This window comes from Simochromis diagramma, unplaced genomic scaffold, assembly GCF_900408965.1.
Source record: "Simochromis diagramma unplaced genomic scaffold, fSimDia1.1 OVJJ01000344.1, whole genome shotgun sequence".
NCBI lineage: Eukaryota > Metazoa > Chordata > Actinopteri > Cichliformes > Cichlidae > Simochromis > Simochromis diagramma.
This window is the reverse complement of record NW_024387375.1, coordinates 1,802,624-1,828,462: the sequence shown is the minus strand read 5'-3', so window position 1 is coordinate 1,828,462 and position 25,839 is coordinate 1,802,624. Positions and strand designations below refer to the sequence as shown.

At 38.6% G+C, this 25,839-nt stretch overlaps 1 protein-coding gene across 4 annotated transcripts in view; it reads left to right on the top strand.

The window, feature by feature from the left end:
- The window catches only part of lrfn1 (leucine rich repeat and fibronectin type III domain containing 1), a 132,781-nt gene that overhangs the window by 48,464 nt on the left and 58,478 nt on the right, over nt 1-25,839 (top strand). For all 4 annotated transcript variants that reach the window (XR_005692706.1, XM_040008682.1, XM_040008684.1 and 1 more), the window contains one exon: nt 18,831-18,882. The gene's annotated coding sequence lies outside the window, so the exon portion shown is untranslated. The remainder of the gene's footprint in view (nt 1-18,830; nt 18,883-25,839) is intronic.

Here is a 25,839-nt window from a genome sequence, read left to right as displayed (position 1 = left end):
GACGGGTAAAGAGATCGGTTGTTATCGGATTACGTCGTTGAAGAGAAATTGTTCAGCCATGTTTCCGAAGTAACAAAGACGCGACGGATGGCCTGGATTGCAGCCATTCAAAGATCAAATATAACGTCCCAGAACACTCCAGCTCACAGGTTAGTCTGCTCCAAGCATTTACACGAAGGTCAGTGTTTTTTAGTAGTTAATACGTCATTTTCATAACATAATTGGTGATATAGGTTACAAGCAAGTCTGGCGCTGAACAGAAAATGTCGCGCTATGCTCCTTTGTTTATTGTGCATAAATAGTGAATTGTCCTGACACAATATTGCGTTTCGCTTCTGTTATTATGGTACATTGACAAAAACATATACTTTTATTCACAGGGTAAAACAGTTGTTTTGTATCACTAATTGCCCAGTGCGATTACAGCATACAATATTATTGTCACTGCTACATTTCTGTGATGGGTACCAGAAATTACTTCCACTGCTAATTAATTACCGTTGAGCTCAAAGGTCCTATTAATAAACGGTTAAGGAATGTGTATTTATGACGACAATTTGTGAGACTGGTAAACTTATGATATGTACGATGGTCTTTCGTTCTACACGGTGCATTTCAAGGTCCTGTACCCATCCGTCGGTAAACTGTACCTGGGCTTGTTGCAGTGACCTGAAGTTACTAAACTTCATGAGTGTATGCACTCACTCCAAGAACCGTATGATTATAAATATGCATATAAATATGCTAAGATGAGATAGCTGACTTCATCTAACTAGCAAATGTTGTCCAGGCTACGTTGGTGATGCAGTTTTTTTAATGTGTATGATATTTTTGTCATGCGATTTTAAAGCTGGTCCTACAACCGCATCCAAGAATAACATGCAGCTTATCTCAGAACTGTCGGTGAAAATTATTCTTGGAGCTAAGTTTAATTGAGCTGCATTTTAAAGAGGTGCAATTTCACAATTTGTGTATATTTTCTAAGTTCACTATTTTGTCATGTGTTGAGAAAAACACAGATTTTAAAATTACATGGTCTAATATTTACATTTAGCATATAACTGCAACATGCTTTTTTCGTTTCGTTTTTTTTTTTTTTTTTTTAAAGACTCGAAAGGACTTGAAATTCAAAGTTTCAGACTTGTGACTTGACTCGGACTTTTACACCAGTGACTTGAGACTCGACTCTGACTTGCCTGACATTACTTGAGACTTGACTTGAGACTTGAGGATAAAGACTTGAGACTTACTTGAGACTTGCAAAACAATGACTTGGTCCCACCTCTGCTTTGTAGTAGTATAAATACTGACTATCGTTGTATTATATTAAATGTGGAGAAACTGAGGATTCAAAAGTAAATTCTGAAGCCTCAGATTGATTCAGGCAAACCAAATTCAACTTTGAACTTTGTAAACTGCTATAACAGCACGAATCGGCTCTAGCGCTCACCACCTGGTCGCTCTTGCATTTGTGATGGCTTCTTTGTACGCTTGGACAATGACTTCTACACACAAGTTGTTGAATTTACACGTGAAGATAAATGATATTATTTGCTTGTGATTATGTTTTATCTCTCTTTACATGAGCAGTTATGCTCCCAGGTGAACAGTTAGCTAGCCACTTTCAGATGTTTGCTAACCTACTTTAGAAACTTTGTTAACATCAAAAGAAACTGTGTGATCGAGTGCACTGGGCTTGTTTCATCTTTGAACTCCAGACTTCTAGTTTTTAAACTGTAACTAAAAATATGCAGTTCTTATTTTTGTATCAGTTATAACATTTAAGAAAACCCTGTACATGAAAGAAACTGAACCCATTAAGTTGCAGAGGACCCTGTGTTTTACTGTAATCTGTAGCCAGTCTATATATCAGACAAGATGAACTGTAATATTATCTACATAAATTTTGTAAGAGTTGAGGATAGTGTCCATGTGGTCTTCCTTCTCCACAGCCAGATGGATAGTACTAAACACTGCTGCTCAGTACATCAGGTTTTCCTTATGTGATTGTACAATTTTATCACTATGTACTGTATATGTTTTTTTTTTTTTTAAAGTAAGATCCTTTTTTAATACTTGAAATAAGGCAATATGTGTATATTTGCTTTAGTGCAGGAACATTGTGTGTACAGACTTGCATATTTAATCCCCGCATGTTTCGTCTGACCACTGTGGCTCTGACACAGTTCTTACATCTAACTTGAATCTGTGGAACATTTCTTAATAATTCTCATTTGTTTTGTGCTTTGTGTTTTGTTTTTTTGTTTTTTTCTTTTATTGTTGCTTGACTGCTTCAGAATTGATCTGTCTCTCTGTGATGGGCTCATTGTCCCAAAAGTCATTCCAGTAAATTTCAGTGGCAAGACAGTGGAAACATTAGCACAGAGCACCAGCAATCATCTAACCACGAAGAGTAAAGAACATATTTTCAATCTTCAGTTAGAAACTTGGGGATTGGTAAAGGTGGGGTACATGTCATCTACACGGTGGCATTCGAAGATTTATGCAGAAAGGCAAGCACTATATTACCACAAATGATTTAATATTAGCTTATGGTTAACTATCAATATCTACAGAGGGATTAAAAATATGAATGAAAAATGAGGGTGGAATATTGGCAAAACTGCTCGTTGAACTGTGTACATTTGGTCCACAAATGATTTCTCATAGATGCTAATCTGAAAGTGCAGTCTACAGCTGTTTCACTTGCTTGTTTTATTAAACTGGATTTGACGTATACTCTCCATCATCAAGGTTTTCTTTACAAATGTGCTAAAGGAGTTATTAAAAACTTTTTCACACTGCACTCTATCTTCACTACATCATGCAGCCTGGACAAGGTGGTTAACAAGAAGAAAATGATCTGTTATGATGATAAATCACAGAAGCCCATTTACTTGCTTGTTCTGTTGCCACCCAAAGCCCAGATGGTACCTGATCTCAAAGCTGTTATCTACAATGTGCTCTCATAAATACCAGTAAAAGCTACTGGTCTCTCAGCTGGACAATCTCTAGGTATTGCTAACGGCAGATGAACACACCCATGAAAAAGAGACATGCTACAGTCTCCAACGGGATCGAAAGCAAGCGGAGATTCCAGGGACAATGGCCAACTGCGGCCAAGGCAAGAAGCCTTGTGACAGTATGCTATTTGAGTTTAAAGGAGATAGACTGCTTCTGCTTTAGTATAGAATATTAGAGGTCTATTTTTAGATTTGACTAGGCAAGCAGCGGTTGCCTTGCTTTGTCCTGAGGGAACGCCACTGCATCTCCAAGTTGTAGCTGTCGACTGCCACTTGGTGGCAAAAATACGTGGAACAGCTGATAGTGTTGTTATTGGTCTTTTCCCCCTACAATGGAGGAGTCAGAAGTCACAATGTGCAAAGAATTTACTTTTAGTAGAGCGAAACTGAGTGATTAAAATCTATCAGTTGTCCACTGCTCTTCCTTCATGCTTCATTGATCTTTGTTTGTTGTACTTTTTCTTCTGCTTGGTAGCGAAATGTTTTGTGGTCATTCCCTTTTGCAGTTCCAGCAACTTTTCAACTCTACAAATCAATAACTGCTAACTGCTAACTGCACAACTGAACTGCAATATTTAGTTAGCTTTTTGAATAAATACACGCAAATGTGTTTCTGTAGCCTGGACACTGACTTGAGCCAAAAATGAAGCTTAACCCTGACTTCAGATAACAGTAATGCTCTCTGAGAGGCAATGTCATTGTAATCTTTCACACTGACCATACAAAGACACACACATGCCTGGCACAGTGATTGGATAGTTAAAGTATGTCAGCCTGAGCATCCCCCATTAGCATGCAGGAGAAAGTGTCAAATGTGGAACAAAATAATGTGAACTTGTTCATTTTGAATTTTAGTTTTAACCTGTATCTGTCCTTTATGTATTAGCAAATTAGAAACATTTGCAAATCTGTCTTCATTTGTCTACAATTTCTATAGCTTCTTATGTCTCAGTTTTTTTTTCCATATGCCTCTTCTCCTTATGTTATTATAAATAATTTATTTATAACATATTTTTTTGTGTTGGCATGTTGATAAATGTTAACTCATAAACAACAGGCAGAAAATCATTTTCTTTAGTGAAGAATTAAGAGGTGGACATGCACAGGGTATATTTTGGGGTTTCTCTTCATTCTTGAAGTTTGTTCTGTGTGTAGGCGCACTGACTCAACCTGCACTCGAGGGTATTTTGATTGACATTTCTTAGCAATTTCTTAGCAAACAATCTGTTTGACTGCAGTCATATTTCTCCGCCTTTCACTGCTCCTTCTCAGAATCTGTTGGGAGGTGTTGAGAGCATTTGGCCAGTAATGTCATTTATTCATGCAGATGCATGCCCATATTTCTTTTTCTTCTTTTTTCATTTTTGTCAGCCGCAGATGTCCAGAGAAAAAACCCAGCTTTACATTTTATGCTGGACTTATATATATATATAACTGAGAGCGTGAGTTTGCCCTTTACCGTGTAATAATGTTATATCAAAGAACTGGATCAGGCTAAATTCTGTATTGACTTCACTCAATATAATTCACTGTATGTAAAAGCAGGAGGTCTGGTTGTACATATAGTACAAGAAACAGCATTACTATCAATTGGTTATTGTCTTTTTATAAAACCCTACAGTAAATATTGTTTTTGTGGGCATCCCACCACAGTATTGTTTAATCTTAATGGAAATCTGCAGTTCTTTATAGCAAAGCCCAAGAGAAGCCTGAGCTGAATTTGTATAGAATATAACACATATACACAAATAGCAAATAAATTCATTTTATAACATGCCAATGCTGAATTCAAGATGAATGAATTTGATATCCGCTACAAACTGAGTCTCAATGTGTCATGTATGCCCAAAATCGCCACATGCCTTATCAGCGACGCCTTTTTACACCAGTCACTTTGAACCTTATTCATGTTCATGGCACATCTTCAGTGGAATGTGGGAAAGGTCTGTGTTGAGGCACAAAATGGATTGTGTGTGCATGGTGGCTAATTTTGATTCAAGGAATTGAGAGAGCTGTGTTAAGGATGTTAAGCATTAAAGAGTTGTCTTTTTCATGGGATTATCTGCAAAGGAGGAAGTCAGTAGTCAGACAGAGCTGACTGGCATGGCAAGATCAGCTTCCATCCAAGTAGAACACTTCTTCAGGCATGCAAAACATGCAGACTTAAGTCACATAATCCCTTTCAATATCTGCAAGGATGTCAATAGCCTGACATAAATGGATAGGGTACCATGGTTTATCAGGCTTACTGTTGTTTCTGATCATAGTGTTTGCAGTGTAGTTGTCAGTTTGCTATTATTATCAATTGTAAATCCACTGACACTGTAATAGCAGAGCAAATCTAAACTATTGATGAAATACTATTTCAGGCTGCATCCTATTCTTTGCAGCCCAGTGCTGTGGCATTTATGGAGCCCTTAGATACTGAAGTAAATAACAGGACATGCAAAGCTAGCACTCAAGTACATCACAGGACCCGAACAAACAATGGTGCTCTTTGCACACTTGATGTCTGAGTTCAGATAAGACTGTAACTGTGGATCAAAGCGGAGCACTTCTGATGCTTTATGGAAGCAATGTTCTGTCATAGTGACTAAGCAAGGCTGTCCATGTCCAGCTAACTATGACAGCCTGGGAGAGGTATGAAAACAATCACTTTTCAAAACAAGCAGGTTGAGGCAAATTCTTACACATTCAGATGCTGCTAAATGTTGGAAATGGCATTGTTTTTGCTTCTTTATTTTATTGCCAAGAATTTTAAATCCCATGACTAACATATCAGAAATGACACTCTGTGCCGAACAAAAAATATTTCTGGATGTTCTTATAATACCCTGTCAATATTTGCTGCGGCAGCAGGCCAGTTTCTCGTGGAACTCATTAAAGTTTCATTGTGTCATCTCATGTTACATTGCATTAACATGGACTTCAGATTTCATTGCCAGAATCTGAAGATTTGAAGAGGTTTAGACATCAGCCTTTATACTTCAACATAGCTGAAACTCTTTTGGTTCTTTCTTGTAATTTCTTTAAGCAGCTCAAGTAAAAGGCAAGTTGCATCTCTCAGTTCCTGTGTCAGGTCTCTGCTGTATTTCAATTTTATTTTTTCATGACTTTCAGATACTGTGCATCTGCTATAGATAGATAGGTTTTTTTGTTTTTTGGTGGGTTTTTTTTAGCTCTGTCGCTCCGTCTTTTGTTCCACACATGTCCATTGTCCTCAATTTTTAAAGGACACACTGCACAGCATGCAGATATGCCAGATTTTTACTCTTTCGGGAATCAACTTATCAAATCAAAAATACTGTTTTTACGCCTGTAAAAGTGTTATCTTTGGTATTTTACAGAGATTCAACTAAAGAAGCGGGACCAAATTATATGTTTTCTGACAGACTGCTAACAAAGTGGCTAAAGATACAATTCAGAATTGGTTCTTTGCTAAATTGTCTGTTAAATTGTGCAGATACAACACTGGTTCATCCCTTAAATTAGGTGCTTTTTTTAATGCCTGAATAATTCATAGGTCAGTGTTAAGTGGCTTAACACACACAAAAATATTCCTCTAATAAAACAATCAAAACTTTAAAAGACCTTCACAAAACCTGGAGATTTTTTTGCTGAAAGCCACTTTAAAAACTTATTGGAAGGTCAGCTCATTGGAAACAAAAGAGTAAAACGAAGACATTTGCACAGTACTGCATTAGTATTTTCTTTTACTGAATGGGCACAAACTTAAAATGACAACCAAACTGACGGCCTCTGCCCAGCAAAATATATAACTTGTGTTTTTTCTTTTATCTCTTTTGTTTTGTTTTGTTTTGCTTCTTTCTTTACTGGAACCTTGTAAATAACAGTTCATAAGTAACAGTTTTGTTTCCTTATAGGCAGATATGCAGATGATTAAGTGATAGTTTAACGCTTGCGCCAGACATATATTTGTTGGGGTCATTTTGTGGCTTCCACATCCCATGTTTTGACATGTTCATGCCATAAATTATACATACAGGCTGAAGATGTGTTAATAAAGCTCATGAGGTGAAACCTGTTTGTTATTCAGCTTGTATGAAAGTGCAAATGCATTCCATCACTAACACTTTGAAATTTTAATTCGAGTACCAGTAGAAAACACACACATCATGGATTCATTTTACCTATAACATCATGCAAAGTGACATATCAAATGTGTGAATGTCTTCCCTTTCAGCTGATTAAATAGCTGTAGCCATAATGTGGTGCATGTAACGGCTGTAGTCACTACTGTAACATATGTGCTGCACAGTTTCAAAGTAAAATTAAACAGTCTGTCAAATCTGTGTGGCTGTCTTTATAAATAAACCAAGCCACCTGACATGGCACCAGGCTCTACCAGAAAGTACACAAACTGAGCAGCTGCAAGCGATACGCATGGATTAAAAAAACATGTATCTCACACACACGCACACTAAACTACACAAATGCAGTTCATTAGTAAGAACTGTTGGTGCTATGATCGTGATTGAATCTAAAGCGAGGTGTCATGGTATACTGTGGGAAAACATTGTATTGCTGGTCAATTCTCCACTAATAAGTCTGTAACTTATTAGTCAAAGTGACATTTATAAGCTTAAGGTTAAATTATCCACAAGTCATTGAAAAATGACAAATTTTAAAATTGTATTTCAACAATGATTTCTCTTTATTATTGACTTTTTGGTTTTATCCTTTGTGTTAACATGAGCTTTGTAAATAAATCAATCACCATCCATATGACATTTAATAATCAGAGTAATAATGTGGGTTTACGTGTATATGTGATGAATTGGTGGTTTTATACTGTAGATATCCAGTATAAGCAGTATAAACAGTATAAGCACTGCTTCTCTGGTGTTGTTGAAGAGCGTCACGTTGGGAGTGCCAGTGCATCAAGCCTCCAGCATGATGCTGTGTAGTCTCAGCACTAGTGCTATAAGCTTGGTGCTAGCTGTGTTTGCAGAGCCTTGCAGACACGTCTACATACTGTAGCTGTCTAGTGTTACTGGGGGCAGTGTCAGAAATATGTGAAACAACTGGTAACGTTCTGATGTTTGTGCTCTTGTTGTTGCTTTAACTTTACTCTACTGTGGTAGGAAAAAAAGAAGTCATGACACACAAAAGCTTCTTTGTAGTCCAAGGAAATCAAGTAATAAAATAAATAAAGAAAAACTGTCCACTGCAGCCGAACCGAGCTGTGGTTTTTCCCTTTCCTGTCCAAGCCAACTCTTCAACAAAACCACTTCTCAACTTCTGCATAGCTCATTGTGCTCATTTAGTTAACTAATGGGTTTTTATCAGTCTTCTCCTCCCCTCAGCTGTTTTATAGACATATGTCAGTGCAACAATAAAGAAGCTAGAGATTTAAAAAGAAAATCTCCCCTTATGTGTTTTGGGGACTTTGCTGTCCCACAATGCTCCCTTTGTCCTCACAATGAGAGTTGCACCTATGCAGCTTGACTTTTCCATTTATTTCATGTCAATTCTTACTGTGTGTCTACATTTGAAAAATCACATCTAACACGATATAAGCCTGGAAGGATTTTTCTGTCACACAAATTTAAACAGGGACATGATGTACCCTTGGAAGAATATTTAAAGTGCTGGATAATCGTGTTTGGGGTGCAGTATTTTAGTGCTTTGGGGCTTGGCCCCTCCTGCATCAGAACAGTTTTCTCACAAGGAAGCTGGTCTGGATTCTCCTTGAACCCCTTGAGTAAATAGTCTGCTGCCTTAAATGGAATGAACACAGCAGACATTAGCTTCTGTTACCGAAGCGGTATATCTGTATCTTTCCGTGTTTATTTTTCTGTAAACATTAGTAGGAGATGTAAATGAAGGGCGTGATTATGTAGTACTGGCGACTAGACAGTCAGTGCAAGCAGTCTAACGAGAGAGACTGTATTCCAGAATGCCAAATTAACTGCGGGGCCAAAAATTCAATAGCATTTTTGGACACGATTTGTGTTTACATCATTTGTTTGCAGTTGTGTTCAAATTTGCAGCCATTTTTGCAGAAAAAATCGTGGGGTTTCATTTCTGGACTCTGTATACAGTCTGCCTTCAAATTAAGGGTAAAAAAAAGAGAGAAAAACAAAAAACAGTTCCACTAATGCAAAGTCCAGGGCTGAATAATAATACCAATAACAGCAAAAAAGGAGAAAAAAAGCAATACTTTGGGTACAACATGCTTCTGTTTTTATCTCGATTACTGTCATGTGCGCATATATATATATATATATATATATATATTAGGGGTGCAACGATACACAAAATTCACGGTTCGGTTCAATACTTTGGTGTCACGGTTCGATATTTTTTCGATACAAAAAAAATGTTCATGCCTTTTTAATTTGTCATTTATTAAATTTTCACGGCACATTCTGCACCACATCTCTGTGCGTTCATCATTTGTTTGAAGCCAGCTCACCTCCTGCAACTACTTTTCCGAGAATACGTGCTTCTTTTGTGGTTCGGACTCCTTCTGACATTTCTTTGGAGGTGGAGGAACATCACAGTAATTGCTTAAAGGAGCTTCTTCGACATCTTTAAGAGTTCTAAACAAATGTCTGTCCTCCTCCTGAAAATCTTATGTACGCAAACACAACTTCTTATCTTGTGCGCGTTTTTTATTTTGACAGCGAATGCGCACCTGCGGACCACTTATGTGCAGCCCTGGTTATTTAGCTTGTCATATTGCAGCCACAGAAATTCTTTTGTCCATGAAACCATAAAGCTGCACTTTCTTTTTGCCTTATAGTCTGATTTGTCATAACTTTTCCGTTTTGTGGTAAGCTTTTCTTTGGCTGTCACTTCTTCACCCTGACCTGTCTTATTTGGCTCAGCAGAACTAAAATATATATCCTGCTGCTTTTACACACGCACTCACATAACGCTCAGCAATTCTCTGCGCGATCAACCTCTCATATGTTTAAGCTTGCTGCGGGAGATTTCACTTGTCATGTTTGCATAGTAAGCTAACGATTGATAAGACGATGTCAGAGGAATTGGTGCACAAATTATCATCACTCACCAATCAGTGCTGTCGCTCTCTATACACAGTTCGCGCGATTGCAAAGTGAAAGCAAAAAACAAGCGCAAATTCAAACGCGATTTCAATATGTCACATATTGACAGTGGCTCACCGATGCCAATGACATAATTACCCAGCTACATTTCCGAAAGAATGCAAAAGCATTGACATATATTTTTCCTTCCTACGATAGGCCGACGGGCAGGGAAGAGATAGATTTTGGTAGCCCGACTGGAAAAATCGCTAGCCCCGGGACGTAGGGCTAGCGATTTTGCGAGCCCTGTATCTGATTGAGGAATCACTCATCTTTGGAAAAGAGAGTTAATTACAGAGAAATGGCTCTTTCCAAAATAAAAGCTATACTATACGCTTCTTCTGGGCTATATTCTCAGCAGCATATTAAACATATCAGGTTCCCATAAGGAGAATCATGTGCTAACGGCTGTCTAAATGACTCGGGTAAAGTTTGTAGCATGCGTGCTTGTTGTTTTTGTCTGCTTCCACTTGTCCTTTGCACTAGGATGATGTCAGAGTAAATGTGCAGTCATATTCGTTGTGTTCCCACTAGTGCTGTCAGCGTAAATCTCGTTGAAATGACGTTAACGCCACAACACGGCAAATCTCCGTTAATGAGCTACCACGGATCGCCCTGTGCATGGGGCTGGACGGCCAACACGTTAACGAGCTAACTGCGCTAACACACTAGCTCCCACCCATGTAATTGAGCATTGCGTGGCACATCCAACATACTGTTTTACTTTAGTCCATGACGCGCTTACCTTCAGGGTCATATGTCACATGAAAACCAAAATAGTTCCAAACGCCACATCTGAATGAGGGTGGAGAAGGTTCAATTTGCCATGTTGCAAGGAGAGCTTAACTTCTGTCTCGCTAGCTTGCCCTGCGCTCAGTGAATCTGCATTCGACTACTCCGCCTAGGCTGCACTGTCGAGCACAGATCCACTGAGTGCTCAACACAGACAGCATCGTCAGAAGGAAAGTTGATAAAATAAATTAAATTTTGTATTGTTCGATACATATGCATACCGAACCGAAAGCACTGTATCGAACGGTTCAATATCGATACGAGTATCGTTGCACCCCTAATACACACACATATATATATATATACATATATATATATATATATATATATATATATATATATATATATATATAAATATATAATTTTGTGTCAATATTTTGTGTCAACAATGAATATTTTGTGTTGTAACATGCTCATCAGCTAGTAAACCAAAAATGTTTTGTAGTGCTATGGTGTAGTAATTATTTTAGCTTATGAATGATGTATTCTTGTTTTTTATTCAGAAAACTAAGTGGCCAGTTGCTACAGCACACCTCTGCAGAGAATTTAAAGTTGCGCAGTGTCCTATTAGTAAGAAACCTGACATGTTTCTGATATGGAGTTTAAGTTCTCTGGCACCGTATTATGCTCCTCAGAAGAATCTATATGCCCATTAAAGATTATTCATTAAAAATGCCCATTATTACAGACAGTTGCTTGTTTATGTCTGCAGTGAAACCTCAGTTTCAGTTTTTAGCACAGAATGAAATAACCCGGGAGATGCAGCCAGAACTGTGTTGTTCCACACCTGGTACATTTCTCTGTGAAATTAGGAAGCCAGAAGTTGTTGTAACCGATAGCAAACCTATCCTTCTTGCACGCTGTCTCTCATACCTGCTGATTATTTATGTGATGCTAGTAAATGTGCTGAGTGTGCCTAAGTGTATAAATAGCATTACGGACATCATCAGAGGCTTCTGTTCGCAAGGGGGAAAGGGGAGGGGAAAGAGCTTACTACCGTAGCATCAGATGATGAGCCACGGAGACGATCCATCCTGACTCATCAAGATTTGAGGGGAAACTCTGATTCTTCACATGCTCTTAGTTTGCATGTCCAAGACACACCGCTGACCCTGCTGACCTCTTTGGCCAAGTTGTGCACAGCCGTGTTCTGTTTATAGTTTATCATATGAGATGACTAAAGGGTACTACTCAGTCACCTTGCTCTCTGTGGTTCACTGACTTATATATGTAGTACACAGTTTAGGATAACATAGACTTGCAAATGTAACTGTGTGCTTTTTTATTAAAAATAGCTGCATAACCATGGCAATTATTAGAGCGTATCTTATTTGATGTGATTCTCTCCGGCATCTTGTATTATTGCTCAGTGTCTCAGTGGTCACTGTCTGCACCACAAAGAGATTTCCTTCCTAACAAAGGAGTCACAACATCCTAGTCATGATAAATGTTATCGTAAAACATAAGCACATTTTTGCATTTGCGCATTCATGTGTCCCCGCTCTTTGCAGTTCAGCCCTCAGCTGGCCTTTGCCTTAGGTTGTTGCCTTTGTCTGGGAGCGCTCTGCTCTCTAGAGGTCACATTGGCTGCCCTAGAGGTACTGGTAATGGACAGTATGCCAACTGTGGGCATGCTAAGAGAGCCATATGCTGTCTGCTAAATCGGCTGTTTGGTGTCTGATAAAAATCACAGCATATTTAACATCCTCATGAGAGGAAAACACTGCAGTCAAACCATCACTTTAGCATGCATTGTAATGGCGTGGGTATTTGCATCTTTGAATCCTTTTTCTTCTCATTTCTTCTCATTATGTCGCTTCTTGCTCAGACTCCCTAGGCCTCTATATGCCTCTTGCCTCTTACTATTTACAATTCATCTGACTGGTTAGGTTCATAACCCCAATTTGTATATTAGAGGTGGGAATCACCATACATCCCACGATACAATATTATCACAATACTTAACGCACGATACGATATTATTGCAATTTTTTTTTTAAATATCTGCGATATTCAGATTCTGTACATAAAGGTAAACTTTATCAATATTCATTTTATCTAATATCAAAGTCTCGCACTTATTGTTGACAAACGGAACGGTTTGTATTACATACTAGTCCAACTTAACTGAATGCAACCATCTGGTACAATTATAGCTATTCTGAACTATGCAATTTATGAAAACTATGCAGCCCATTCAGCAACTGAAGAATTTGAAAGTAAATTAAAACAAAATATAATTTTACATTAAATAAAGTTTTAAACTTAATTAAAATAAAACATGTCTTAAATTAAAATAAGTAAACTGTCATGTTTATTGCTGCCAAAAAAAGTTAAACACATTTGGACAGTGAAGGAATGTCAGGATTCTCGCTCAGAAAAAGGATCAACATGCTCTCAAGTCAGAGCACAAAAACTTTTTTTGTAACAAAATATCGATTTCTGCTGTCCCTGTATCGATACATTATTAGCAAACAAAATATCACGATACTACACAGTATCGATTTTTTTCCCCCTGCCCCTATTGTATATATGGTTCTTTATTTGTTTTTAGATTTGCTTTTGTGATCACAACCTGGGCCACGGCCTTAAAATATTTACATTAACCTTCTGGCAAGTCAAGCAGAGTAATAGAGACGTATGTATTCTATTCGCTTGCTATTTTTAAACATATTTTAGACAGAGGTATAGAGATTTAATATTCCAGGGTCTTTCAATGTACTGCTTATCAAATCCACTTTGTGTGACCACAAGCAGAAATTTTGGGAGTTTGCTGGTCAGGAGCATGTGTGGTAACACAATAACACAATTCCGTAGGTCAGACCATCTAATGGTGGGTCTAATGAAAAAAAAATCCAGAGCGCTACATCTTAGACACTACAGACCTCAGTTAGCATGCTAAATGTTAAAGCTAATAACAGCAGAATTAAAGAGATGACTGAACAAGTCTGGCTTGGGGAGAAAACGTCTTTTCTCTAAAAAAACAAAACAGCAAAAAAAACATGGCAGCATGGCTTAGGTTTACAAAGTTGCATTTGAACAAACCACAAAACAGCGTCCTTAGAAAGATGAGACCAAAATGGAGATGCCTCACATTAACTGGGAGGCACGGTGGTGGAGGGGCGATGATTTGGGTGTGATTTGTAGCCACAGAGGATATCGTGAGTTGACCGTGAACTCTGTATATAAGCGACCTTTCTGCAATCCTCCACTGAACTCAAGCAACGCTGTAAAGAAGAGTGGACCAGAATTTCTGCACAGTGATGTGAGAGACTGATAAAGGCATAGAGAAAATGATTACTTAAAGTTATTGCTGCTAAAGGTGGTCCTGGTGCTATTACTGCCATCAGTTTGAGAGTCTGCTGAGTCATGATTATTACTAATGAAAAACACATTAGGAATTCTACAGAGTGCTTCGACTGATAAAGTTTCTATGGCTATCAGTAACGTGACATCATTTTGGGGGGATAAAACTAGAGTAGTCATCTAAAAGCTTCCATTTTGTCAGTATGCGGGGCGTGATTAAAATCCAAGCTTACCTCTATCCAAACGGCTGCCTCACCCTGTGTACTGAACGGCTGAGGTTCTCAAAAAGCGGTGAACAAAAAGCTGTTTGTCCTTGAGGATGGCTGCAGATGAAAAGCCTGGGTTGCTACGCTGGGTTAACAAAAGCAGGGAGAAGCAAACCTCCACACTCACTGCTGCAGTATCTAATGAATCATCAGTCAAATAGAAATCACCAGTATAACAATTATATAAGACTTTAAATGTATAGAATTTAGAGTCATGATATTATTTTTATGGCAGACAGTGTTGCTGGTAATTGATTAGGCAGTTATAGTACTAGAATTAGCTGGTATTTGGCTAAATTAGTCATTGTAGCAAAAATCTTTTGTGGTTCTGCATTGTGAATGTGAGCATATGAAATGTTACTTCTCACTGTATGACAGAAAATACTTAAGATATGTAGATTTGGGTGAATTAAATCATTAAAAATTTCAGTCTGGTAAATAATAATCAATATGAGTTACTTTTCTTTGTAACGACAGAGAAAATAAAGGCAAATGTATTGATTGAAGGGAATTAACGAGCTCTGAGCCCTATATATTTTTAGCCACAGGAGTCGAGCTTTAAAAGCTACACACACCATCTGTTTTGGCACAACTGAAGAACTGGCTAGAGGCGGTATATGAGTCTAATGACATCTGATCTCTGAAAGATGTTTTGAAGAAAAAACTGCTTTTGTTTTCGAGCATCCGACCTTTCTCCTCGCCACTGGAAGTCACACATCCCTCTACAGTGTTTTTAATTAGAGAAATAGCAGCAATCAGCCATATGCAGAGTAGAAAATCCTCGCACAAAACCCAATCGGCATGTCACTCAAGTGACGCGGATGCGCACGCACTGGATGTGTTTGATGTGTCTGAGTGGGAGTTTGATGAGTCGATGGAGGGGCAGGTAGCGTGCATTTACAATATGTGCTATGACGGCTTAAACCGTCTTGAAAAGCACTGGTGATATTTGCAGCTCGAGTGTGTACAGTATGTATTAGTCAAATCTTTAGTCCTTTAAGAACACAGAGATAAAATAGGCATCTCAGGGAAGAGCAGCAACCATGAAATTGTACTTTTCACATTGCTGTTTAGGTCAGGGAATGCTGGCTCTTTGACATTTTGTAATGTAAAAGAAAATAAGCTGTATTAGATTAAACTTGATGATTTTGGATTTAGCTAATGTTTGGAATATCACCCACAGTGCACGTTAAGAGAGCCCGTGTAGGCAGGAGGTGAGCCGCAAACTTGACACAGAAGAAGAAGTGGGGGCATGTCTCTATCTGATGTAATTGATTGCTACTGAACAACCTCTAAAGGTTGCTCTCAATGTCAGGGTCTTTTGTAGAGACTTACCTTGTTTACACTTGGTAGAATGGAGAGTTTGGGTTGGTAAATATTTATTGCTTGGACAAACACGCTTTCTCTGCCATGGCTGGGACTGATAAAAAGGGCTGTTGAGATTTTAATCAAGATGGCTGTTTTGGCAATTAAATTTGACAGAGGAGAATCAGAGCTATTCCTATGTTGTCATTACTCCTGAAAAACTGTTCCTCTTTTCCTTCATCTCCTAAAGCTTCAATTAAAAATGATAGCTCCATGTGCACATTTAGTGAACTGGGGAGAGACAGAAAGAAAGCTGCCTTGAACAATTTTAACCTATTTACATTTCTGCAGTGGCTTCAATGAGATTTGACATTTTCTTTGTGTATTTGGGAAAGTGTTTACACCAAACTTAGATGGTACATGCTGGGTTTATACCCAGTCAGTGCTTTAAACGTGTTAATAACAGATCATCTGTCTGCCAGATATTACCATTGATTTTTATGGTGGGTGATGTGAGTTAGTTGTTGTCAATTAAAAAAACAACAACAACAACAACAACAACAACAACAACAACAACAACACATTTTTACTCACTTGAATACAAGTTGATGGATCAAAAATATCTAGTGGAATATTTTTGGCATGCAGTACTATGAACTCAAGTTGGGACGCTTGTAAAATCTAAAGAAAATCAGAATGAAATAAGTTTTTTTTGGCAATTAACCACAGAAAACATATGAAATGTTTAAGCTGAGAAATTGAGCAATTTCTCATTCTGAATTTAATAGCAGCAACACATCTTTGTGTTTAATGGGCTGTGTTTATGATTGTGTAGCATCCCCTCTTCTTCTAATAACAGTATGTAAACATCTGGGAACTGAGGAGAGCAGCTGCTGGACTTTTGGAAGAGGAATGTTGTCTCATTTTTGTCTGATAAAGGATTCGAGCTGCTCAACAGCCCTGGGTCTTCTTTACTGTAATTTTCACTTCCTGGTGGTACAAATGTGTACAGGCAGGCCAGGTCAGCAGTTCAGGGAGTCTTCTGTTGTGAAGCCATGCTGTTTCAATAGCTGCAGTATGTTACTTTAGCATTGACTTGCTGAAATATGCAAGACATTGTATATGTTGCCCTATAACCTGTATATACCTTCTAGCATTAACCTCCTAGGACCTGGCGTCCACATATGTGGACATCACATTTTGGGTTATTTAGACCAAAATACTCAATTTTTCTCTACAGGGGCCTGATATCCACTTTATACTGCTAGTGTTCTATCAAAATTTTAAACGAATATCCTCATATGTGGCTTTTATTTTTCTTAAAAACAAAAATCAGGTAAAAAAAAAAAAAATCTGGTTATTCTTTGTTTCTACATTCATCAGGTCCCAATCAGCCCAAATATCAAAGAGAAATTAAAAATGCATGCCGTGGAAGAGTTCGGGTCTTAGGAGGTTATTGGTGTCTTTCCAGATGTGAAGCTGCCAGTTCTATAAGCAGTAATGCATCCTCATACCATCAGAAACCTGGGCTTTTGAGCTAAATGCTGATAACAAGTCAGATGGTTCCTCTTCTCTTTTCTGTGTAATCTGGAGGATGCAGATTACCCATGTTCATAGTTTTCCAATTGCCTCATATTACAAATGAACAGTGGCCCAAAGACAATGGTGGCATTTCTGTTTCATGTTCACATATAGCTTCTTCTTTGTGTGAAAGAGCTTCAGCTTGCACTTCTGGAAGTGATCCTGAGCCCATACAGTGATTTTAATGCAGGAGCTCTTGAGGGCCTGAAGATCACAGGCCTCTGACATTGAGTTTTGGCCTTGTCCCTTTCACACAGAGATTTCTCCAGATAATCTCAATTGTTTGATGATGTTACGTACCATACAGAGGTACGAGAGATATTCCCAGCCTTTGCAATTTTACGTTGAGAAACATGATTCTGTAATTTGTAGATGCAGTCTTTTGCAAATTTGGGTATCTTGTGCATCTTCTGAGAAACTCTTCCTCTCTAAGATGCTATTTTAAACCCAGTGGTGTTACTGGTTACTGTTGCCAATTAACCTAATTCTTTGCTAAATGATTTTTCATTTTTCAGTCTTTTCTGTTTAATACCAATTACGTTTCCAGCCTTGTGTTGCCATCAAATTCCAAATGAGCTAATATCTTCATGAATTCATAAAATGTCTTTTATTAAAAATTTGGAGAGAGGAAGCTAAAGCGATCTATCTGTAAAAACTTGATCCTGCTTTGACCTTTTAGCATAAAGGTAGTAAAAGGTTTTGGTATTGCTAATAAGAGGTTTAAGGTTGGTTCACAGCTTTGAGACAGTGCAGAAGAATCAGTGCAGATGTTGTTAATTAATGAAATGATTAGTTAGATGATTAATTTAATTCATTAAATAACTGTTTAACTGAAAAGGCGGGTGTAATTAATGAGCTGGGACAGATTGTTTCTGTGCCCGCAATATAATCTTTAATCGCTTGGTCAGTGTGGAGGCTGTATTGAATTAAAATACCTTACGGTATTTCTTTATCATTCTATTAAAGTTATTACCTTTACTGAACCTCTCGATTTTTCTATGGGTGACATCTTAATAATAAAATTTGCAGCGATAATGCAGTGTGTTACTTAGTGCATGGCACAAAAGAAGGTCGCAAAACCTCCAGAAACGACATGTTCAGCATTCAGCAGTCGGCATTCATTGAATCCATTCATCCTATTTAATAGCTGTAATGACAATCCAAGGTTAATTATTATATAGACTTGAGAAAAATATTAATTATCTATGTAAAGCTGGAAATCTTCTTTAGAGTAGGAGGCAAGTAGAGCGATATTTCTTCTCGAAAATTCTACCTGGGTAAGAGGCTCTGTAGGCAGAAAATTATTTGTTCCACCAAGACAGAAATATCAAATCATTTGTATTAAGTCTGGGATGGAATCAAAGATTGAACTATAAATTGAACCTTTTTACAATTCTGACACTATTACAACTGCTGCCGTATGGCCCCCAATGTTATTTGTGCCTGCACATTAAGGTGTGACCGTTTATTTCTCTCCGCAGGCTGCTTTGAACTGAACCCTGTGAGGAGCATCCAAAACAGCCCAGTGTTCTGGTGAGTTCCCAAATTGAAATTAAAACCCTCTTTACATTTGCATAACACTCTACAAAACATCCAGACTGTTATTGTGAGAGGAAAGTGATGGCGGCAGTCGGACAGAAAGGAAGAGGCTTTGATAACGATATGCTAAAGGAATATTGTCACCCTTTGACTCGATCGATCGCTCAGGGTCAATATGTTTGACTCATCATGTGAGCATATTCCCTTCACAAAGGCGAAGCTTGCAGTTTTACTCTTTCATTTTCTTTTTTCTCCCACACACTAGCTCGAATTGAGAAACGGAGCAATTCAAAAGCACAGCGTCTCATACTTTTCCTTCGCTTTGTCACATACAGCTTTAACCACATGTTCACATACAGAAAGGAGAGAGCGGCAGAGAGAGAACGAGAGAGAGATCCTCAGCTGAGTGACTCTGTTAACTATCCTCTCACATAGGCAGGGTTGGGCTGGCGCCACGGCTGTTTGCCTCATAGCCTGCGCAATGGGAGTCGGCTCCATTATCAGAGCTGCTGCTTCACCACCCTGCAGCAAACCCAGCATCCTCCGCTCCTGCAGATTTAATTTCTTATCTCAATAGAGAAAACAGCCTCTCTGATGAACGGCAGAAAACACCCTGGGCTGCTGCGAATACGGATTGAGAATACATACAATAGATGGTTTGATAAACTTATGAATGTGTGCAACATTGATTCCTCAGGAATTGGCGGTTTGTCATATATATTCAAAGGAATTTTCTTTATACAGTAAATAATGACTAAGGGAAGGAAGGTTGTCTTCACCATTATGTAATGAGTCAATTATTTATGAGCCTCCAATGAAGCATATATCACACCTTAAGCAGGATCCTTGGTAGATGAACACCTATAATGTGCCGCTGTTATTCTAAGTTGCCCTCGTGTTTCTGTTTGCAGATAGATAGAAGCTGCTTTTCAGCTGCTGTACTCTCACATGACATAAACTCGGCATGAACTCATGCCTCATGTGTGCTTCCTCTTGTCAAAAGTCTTACGAGAGCACATTATCACCGCTCAGAAAATAGAGCAGCTGGATGTTTCTAATGACAAGTTTTCCTAACTGCCTTTGTGCAAAAAAACCCCAAAAAACAAAGGATATGCAAGCTTCTTACTGCGACGTCGCTTTAGATTTTTTTTCTTCTATTGTTTTCGCATTTGCTTTAATTGCGACTAGTGTAAAAATGTCTTTCTTGCTCCAGGAAGAATGGACATGCTGTGACTTTTCAAGCTCTTTATTTACAGCTTCATCAATGGCATGAAAGCCACTACAGTGGTAGTTGTGTGCCAACATTCCCATAACAAACAAAAGTTATTATTTGAGAACAAAGAAGTAATATGACTGGATACACCCTTGCTAAATTAGTTTTCCTGTGTTTACAGTAATCACCTGGTAGGTCTGTACTTAAGGAGAGTGGTGCTGTCTTATCTGTGGTCTAAAGCTTCTAGAGTAATTTATTACAGTCATCAAATTTTCATGATCTTCTCAGCTTGTAGGAGGTTTTAACCAGTGGTGGAGAGAGTTTTCAGATCCTTTCAGGAAGTTGAAATTTGAAGGGGCAAAAAAAGAAAAAAAAGAAAACACACATCAGAATTTAAATATATCTCTCGTCTAAGCCCCCCTCCAGATGAGCACGCACACATACGCGCCAAAAACAAGTCACTGCTGACTTTTAGCTTCACTCAAATTGAACCTCACTCTCCTAGGTGAAAGTCATCTGTTCACCCCGTTGCACCCACACATCTTATTTCCCTGAATGTTGTTCTTCATTCCACTTTGTGTTACTCACCCAGGTTGGTCTGAAAAGATCTATGTTTGGGCAAAAGCTGCTGTATCAGGCTTTAACCTGTAAAGAAAGAGGATGTGCAGAGTTTTTTGTTTCTTTGCAGTCCTCTTGAGTCATAAGATGCGAAAAGGTTATTATTATAAAAGATGGTTTCTGCACCAGCTTTTAGCTGTTTTCACACATAAATGTCACACGTAACTGTCTGAATGATCAGGGACGCACTGTCCAGTGTTGCTCTTTCACACGTAGCATGTGTGTTTGACACTACTGGAGATACTCTTTGGTTTAGGCAGGGGCATGGGGAGGGGGGACACCAGGATAGAGCGTGCAGGTGACATGATAGAAATGTCATCAGAATGCACACTCACCTTTGTGAAATCTCTGGGCAATTACTCGCTCTGTTCACACTTGGGCTCAATCTGACATCACATGGACCTTACACAGATTGATTCTGACATTTTTTGTTCTCACATGCCGCTTTTCTGGGTGATGTCTAGTGAAGTTCAAGACTTCAGCGCACGTGTGAAAACAGCTTTAGTTTTCAGACTGTGACCCTTTTTAACAAGTTAATGTCCCTTGATCATGTATTTCAAGTTTCAGCTCTGGTTGTCATACAGAATATTATTAAATCTAAACAGAGTGTCAAGATCTAAGAGATGTTTCAGTGTCTGTAGCTTTAAATCCAGCAGACCCGCCACACACAGGTCTGCCAGTCATACAGTAGATAAGCCAATGGTAGAAGCAGCACATTCACCTGATATGGCAGCTGTTTGAGACATTTTGTTGTTTCACAACATGTGCAGGGTAACTTTGCCAAAAAACGTCTTTGGAAATGGCTTGTAAGTGACTGCTGGTTAACATGTAGTACACACATGCAGCACATTAGTCATGTTTTTCTTTTCACTAATTCTGTTGTCTGGCCACAGGAAGGAAAAACAAGGAAGGCTTTATTAGGAATTTGTCTGTGTTTAGTTTAAATAAGTTATGTGTAAGCACAGAGAGTCAGAGAGAAACAAATAAAAAAAACTCTACGATAAAAACACAATTTTTAGGTTTCCAGGTTTCCAGCATTTCTATCTGTGCCTCAGCATTACAATTTCGAAATATCTCTTGGCTGTGAGATAAGGATTTTGCCACTGTGGTGCAGACCACATTGCCATAAGAATAAAAGTAATCCACTTGTATTTAGTTCCCCAGATGCTGGGAGTACATGAAGACTCTTGTGTTCACTCTTACAGCCAACAACAGATTTGGTGTTCTTTGCTCCTGATTGAGATATTTTAGCTTGAAAAAGCGACTCTGGTGAGGAAATAGCAGTGGCTGCTCAGTCAACAGAGGGCCTGTGCCTACTCAGGCAGATCTCTTCTAGTGGGGGTTATGCTTATGTGGTTTTGACTTCACAGCCTGCTGCAAACTTCACTGGTTGGTTTAGAGGCAGACTTTCTGGTCTGTTGGGAAAGAATGGGAGGCTTTCATGATATTTAGTGTCTTTCTACATATACAGAGCACATCATCATTATTATTATTATTATTATTATTAGAGCAGGGCGATATGACCAAAAATATAAAAATATTTATCACGATATGCATTTGAAAATTTGCGATAATGATATAACTGACGATATAATTGACACTAGACAAAATGCTTTACAACTCCACAACTTTATTAGTGCAAAAAAAAACCCATCAATGTATTTTCACTTAAACAAGCAGCTGTTTTTTATGTGCATTAAAGTTATATAAAAATGTAACAGTGCAAATGCAAATTCCTTGCTGACAGTTTAACCAAAAGGCATTTCCAGTGGAAATTGGCCGACATATCCTCAGCATAACCATGTATAATATCCACAAAACTTAAAAAGAGGTTACACACACACAGTACGGTAATATTATGTTGAAGCACAGTACGTATCACTCCGCGAGGTGCCTGCCTACGATAGCCGTATTGCTCCAACAATCCATCAAGCCGTGCGGGTTCGTAGCTTAGCAAAGTCGTACTAAAACATTTGACAGATTTTCGAGCGCCATGTACCACATAAAATCGTTTCGAGGTCAGTAAACACAACCAGAATTTATACATAAGGCACACGGGATTATAAGGGGCACTGTCGATTGTCAGAAAAATCAAAGGTGATTTTAAGTGTGCCGTATTTTCCAAACAACACGCTAATAACGACGGTCCGCTAGTATGCGCTACCAAAAATAGTGCTTTGTTGTGTATCTGACGGACGAAAGCTAAACCAGTTCCACACCACTGAAGTTGCAGCATTTTTACAAACCAATTCCGGTTCATCAGTTTCATTCAACAATCTACTTTCGCCCTTCTCATTCTCCATCACCGCCATGCTTTTTCCGCCATGTGCGTATGAAAACAAAGGCCCTGCGCATGCGCGTTTTACCCATATTCTATTGCGATATTTCATTTTCTTATCATTGCCCGACATTATACCGGTATTACCGTGAACGGTATGATATGGCCCAGCCCTAATTATTATGTATTAAGTGATTTAGAAATCTTATTTCTTAATCACTTACTACGTTTAAAACTTTCAAACAAAACGGGAACAAATCTAAAAGCTTCACATATACTGTAATGCAGCAGTGCAAAAAAAAAAAAAGAAAAAAGAAATGTCCAAAGATTAACAACAACACTGCAAATGCACCATATCATGATATGTCAGTGAATGGCCACATAACAGTGCAAATATTGAATCTGATCATGTTTCTGATTGCTGGGGTTTATATAATGTGGCACTTTGAGAGGACATTGATTTTTTTTTTTCTTCCTTTGAACTGGCAGTTCTGCAGGATACATTCTGCACAAAGGGAGTGTCTCGTTGGAGCGCTGCACAGGAAAGCAGCTTTCAGTTTATTTGGCACTTGGATAGAAATAGAAAGTCTTTTAAAGGCAAAACACTTGCATTAGGAATTGAATTCACTTAGAAATACATAAAACGAGATGTAGAGCTTCTTATGGACTTTCTAAAACGAGCAGAATATCTGCGATTCTCTGAGTTGATTGAGTTCTTCGAATTAGTTTAGCAAAGAGAAGATTTGTCTGTGAAGGTTCTCAGTCATCAGTCAAAGAGAAGATTTAACTCAGTGGTGTAAATTAAAAACAACGTGGACGACACTGTCTCGGATTATGATTTATTTTCTCAGGGAGGTGATTTTGGTCTCCTTTGGTAGCGAGCTGAGTGCAGGAAATGAGTTTGACACCTTTGACATGTTATTACATGTGCAATCCAGGTTACAGTACTTTGGTTCATTTTACCTCTAAAAGCTGTTATACAGAAAGACTGAAAAGAACAGAGCTCAGCACAGAATAAGGCCAGTTCATTACTGTAGATAGTGGGCTTCATGTATTTGGTGAGATAGATAGATAGATAGATGTGGCAATACATGGATTGGGCTTGTTTGTCCATCACATCCCACAGATGCTCGATTGAATTGAGAACCGAATCATTTTTGAAATTGAGATTCCTGAACCATTTTTCCTTTGTGGCAGGGCACATTATCCTGCTGAAAGAGGCCACAGCCATCAGCTAATATTGTTTTCATGAAAGGGTGTTGCTGTTGTTCTGCGACAGTACTTAGGTAGGTGGTACATGTTAACATAACATCCACATGGATGGCAGAACCCAAGGTTTCCATAGCCAATTATTGCTCAAACATCACACTGCCTCCATCAGCTTGCCATCTTCACGTAGTACATCTGGGTGCCATGTGCTCCCAATGTGAGAGTTGCACTCGTCCCCAGCCATCCAAGTAATTCATTATTCCAGGCCAACCTCTTCCATTGCTTTGTGGTCCAGTTCTGATGCTCCCTTGCCGTTTATTGCCGGTTTTTGCGGTGGACAGGGTCAAGATGGCTGCTGTGACTATGCAGCCCCATACACTAAAAACTGCAATGCACTGTCTATTCTAACTAGGGCTGCCACGATTAGTCGACTAGTCACGATTACGTCGACTATCAAAATCGTCGACGACTGATTTAATAGTCGACACGTCGTTTGAAGCTTTGTAAGATCACAAAAGACGCAGGAATAAGTAGTAGGATTTAAGAGTGTAATAACGGACTGAAACAGAAGATGGCAGCACTGCATGTACAAGGATGCCAGCTGCCGTTAAACCCCGAAGAAGAAGAAGCAGCTCTGTCCCAGAATTCATAGTGCAGCCCAGCTCAGTTTCCAACAATGGCGGCAGCTACTTAGTTTTAATATTACTCTTTCTGGGTCACAAAATAAACGTTTAACATATTTTCAGGAGAGAATGTAACTGTGTAAACCTCAAATATCTGCTCAGTTTATCAAGACACCACATATTTTCAAAAGCGCTCCGACTTTTCGGAGACGTCTGTTACCCACTAGCTCGATAGCTAGCCGGGGTTCAAGGCTCACTAGAGCCCATGAGAACACTGGACTCCCAGCAAATCGTTTTCAAACCCACCGCCGTCTTTCGCTACTCAGGTTAAACATGATATATAAGTCACTTAGATAACTTAAAAATGTTATTGTTTGGCTTTTTTAATATTTTATTTGTTCCTGAGTAAATCGGTTTGGCTGAGATTAAAGTTAAAGTTTTTACACAGCTGAATAAACATCAAGCAGACAACTGATTATCAGAAGTGTGAGATGCTCGAGAATATACTCCAGTGTCCCATTATATTTTAGATAGCAAGGTGTTTATTAAACTTCACCGAAACAATCTGCAAATTTCATTAAAATTTAATAAACTACCATCTTGTCTTTATTTTTAGTTAGCACATACCTTAAACACTTAAAGCCGTAAGCTAATGATTGTTATATAAGAGCAGATGCATGCTGGTGCAATAAGCTGTGCGTTTTACGTCCAATGGATGATGATCTGATTAGTCGACTAATCGCAAAATTAATCGGTGACTAGTCGACTATCAAAATAATCGTTTGTGGCAGCCCTAATTCTAACACCTTTCTATCAGAGCCAGCATTAACTTTTTCAGCAATGGAAACAATTAAAGCCTGTTGGCTCAGACAACATGGCCGCCCATAACCCTGGCGTTGGTTCACCACTGTTGCTTCTTTGGACTGCTTTTGATAGATACTGACCACTGCAGACCAGGAACACCCCACAAGAGCTGCAGCTTTGGAGATACTTGTTCCCTAATCACATGT